The 3095-nt window shown below is 42.2% G+C and overlaps 1 protein-coding gene across 4 annotated transcripts in view; it reads left to right on the plus strand.

Annotated features, from left to right (window-relative positions):
• Positions 1-3095, plus strand: part of ddo (D-aspartate oxidase) — an 18656-nt gene that overhangs the window by 5638 nt on the left and 9923 nt on the right. The window contains exon 1 of one of the 4 annotated variants that reach the window (XM_008291242.1): positions 2544-2617. The exons of 2 other annotated variants lie outside the window; for them this stretch is intronic. The gene's annotated coding sequence lies outside the window, so the exon portion shown is untranslated. Of the gene's footprint in view, positions 1-2543; positions 2618-3095 lie in introns of those variants that run through there. One more of the 4 variants, XM_008291240.1, reaches the window with a different exon arrangement.

The following is a 3095-nucleotide window of genomic DNA, read 5'->3' on the forward strand; positions in this document are numbered from 1 at the left end:
ACGTGTAATCACCACCTCCTGTAGTTTGTGCTGGCCAAATTTCAGGTGTGTACGACCTTCCCTGTAGGAGGAGATAGATTTTGAAAATGGACAAAAATGGCCAAAAGTCTGCCAAATGCGCCAAAATTGTCACAGGGGTTTTTCAACATAACGGACTTCCTGTTGGGTTTAGGGCTTGGCGCTGATTGACTTTTTTGTGCGTCCTGACCTGCTACACATGGTCATTGAATCTTGTAGCTGTAGGTGAAACGACCTTCTGACAGGACTCCATTGAATGCCAAAAACACTGCGAAAATGGACAAAATGGCCATTGAGCAAAATTGGACGGGCCGCCATTTCCAAACCGGGTCTCATCTGCAGAGTGTTTCAGTATCTTTTAATCACCACGTCATGTAGTTTGTGCTGGCCAAATTTCAGGTGTGTATGATGAATCCCCTCGGAGAAGTTCGATTTTGAAAATGGCTAAAAATGGCTATTTTTGAGCAAAAATGGCCTGGCATGCTCGCCGTTTTTCCAACATGGCGAATTTCCTGTTGGGTTTACAGAAACATGCTAATGGACTTTTTTGTGCGTCACGAGTTGTTACACATGTGTGGCGAATGTCGTAGGTGGAGGTGAAACGTAGCCGCGATGGGACTCTGTTGAAATACTGTAGGGGGCGCAGTTGAGCCATGTTGCATTTTACAGCTTGGAGCAGAGAGAGTTTTTTGTTCGTGCCGACCAGCTCTATATGCCTATGAAATTGCGTAGTTCTAGGGCAAACGTGCTTCGGACAGGACTCCATTGAAATTTTCAAGGTGGCGCTGTGGAGCCATTTTTGCCGTGACATGTCCACATCTCTGATAGTTTCCGATTTCCNAAAGCAATTCAATAAAAAGGTCAGTAGTGGACAGAAAGTTATGATATTCACACCCAGAACTAGTGATTATTTATTAGTGTTCATCAATCAGTGCAGTCCTGCAAAGACAGGATCATAAACCTGTTTGTGCTCTTAAATAAGTTAGTTAAAGGTGGATTAAAAGGGTTTTAATAACAGCATCAGAGTGAGCCCTCTGTGATCAGGTTGTCAGAAGTAGTCACAGAGTGAGCGCTCTCAGTCCACATATCTGTGTAGCTTCATGCTAACCTCATTTCTAACGTGGAGCCTTAAACTCGGACAGAGCTCGTTCATTAATGCTGCTGCTGATGTTTTCATGACACGCTTCTGCCTCGGAGAGTATTAGTCTGTAACTAAAATGTGCACATTAGCACCAAACACGAGTGTCATGCCAGCAGTTGTCTGTTGGTGAAGCAGTTAAACTGTGTCTTCTGCAGGTTTATATGTCGGTAGACAGGTGACACTCGGTTGCAGGACATGTGTGATACTTCATCTTCAGGAATACGTCGGTGCTTGTCTACTGGTCTGTTTTATTTTCACTGTAGTGTTTCAACACTGGTCCAACTATAGTCAACACTGATGTAAAGCACAGGAAACATTGTGTGTTTATGTGAAGACTTTGGGGTGTTAACCAGCTGCCTAACTATGCACCAGATCACGCCCTGCAGAGGTGTCAGACTACGGTCACAAAACAATCAACAATGCTGATGATCTAATATCATAATATTGTGACATCTGGTTGGATTTTTTTTTTTCGCTTTTTCCACAATGAATTAATCAGAAACACACTAAACTCTTGCACAATAAGGGGATCATTTCAAATTGCTTCTTATAATAGAAGTTAAAAAAAAAATGAATAAATGACTTTGAAACACTTTGAAATGATTTTTGGTATTTCTCAAAAATAAAAGACAAACAATTCACTATCGAAATTGTAAACTACTGATGGACTAGACTGTCTTTACCTCATTATATCTTCTACAATAACTCAGTGCTTGGTTTTTATGCCCGTATTTTGCACTGTTTCCCACATTTATACAAACTTTACCGACTTATTTGGTCCCAGTAAAGTCCTGCAGCTGCATTCTGGCCAGTTAGCAAACCAGCTAATAGTCTCAAACCAAACAATGCGGCCGCTGCTAGCTTGAAACAGGCCACAACCGGCACAAACAGCAAAGACTGCGACTAAAATAACGCGTTTAACGGGCTGAATTTTATTTTTAGCCTAGTTTGTAACAAAACACAAGCGGCTGAAAGCGCTCAAAACCGCGGTGTAATTCAAAATAGTGAGCTTATAGGACCTTACCTTGGTCTCTACTGTTGGACGGAGAGGGAGAATGTGGATTAGTTATCGCGAGATGTGAGTTTGGGGCGAGATTCTCGCACCGCAGATCTACACGTGCCCTGGATCGCTCTAACTGCAGGTCCGCGGACAGCCGCACTGTTTGTAGAGTAGCTGTAATATATATAGCGTATTAAACAGGTGTTTAAGGAGCTTTGCTGTTTGGTTGAATATTTATTTAAAATATTAAACAAGAACGTAGAGTAAATTATTTACGCAAACGTGTCATTTTTATATATTTTTTAAAATTCAAATTCAGCGTGGTTTAGTCCTTTCTATAAGTGCTTTATTTCCTAATGAGACTTTCTTTAGGACCTGCGCGTCCCCGACACACTGCAGAAAATAAACAAATGGGTGACAGTCCGCTGTGCCGAAGGAAATAGAGGATATTATAACAGGTGGGTTAAGGAATTTACTATCACTGCTCAATTATAAAACACTGTCAGTGGGAAAGCTTTCAAAAAACGGTATTTAAATACGACTATATTATATCCTGTGTCTCCTTAAACACACTCGATCAGACTGTCGACACTTTGAAAAACGTGGACGAATTTCTTGTTTTTGCTTTGTAGTTGCCATCTAGGATGCATTTTGCAACCATCGGGTTAAACTTCACCCTCAGTGTTAAAAAGCTTGAGGCAGATCCTGACACGTTGGAGGCTCAGTCCAGCCCAGAAGTCTTTACATTTTAACCTCATGTTTGCACCTTTTTCCAGTTATTTCAGAGCAAAAATTAATATTAAAGCCCCAACGGCGATGGACGGGTCCTCGCCCTACGCTTGTTTGGGGCAGATTGGAGTATGTGTGGCGCAGTTACGAGCCACTTCCTGTTTAGTGGCGAGCCGCGGCGGCGTGCGTGTTGGCCGGGGTGGAAAC

Source organism: Stegastes partitus, unplaced genomic scaffold (assembly GCF_000690725.1).
Source record: "Stegastes partitus isolate 25-593 unplaced genomic scaffold, Stegastes_partitus-1.0.2 Scaffold727, whole genome shotgun sequence".
NCBI classification, from domain to species: domain Eukaryota; kingdom Metazoa; phylum Chordata; class Actinopteri; family Pomacentridae; genus Stegastes; species Stegastes partitus.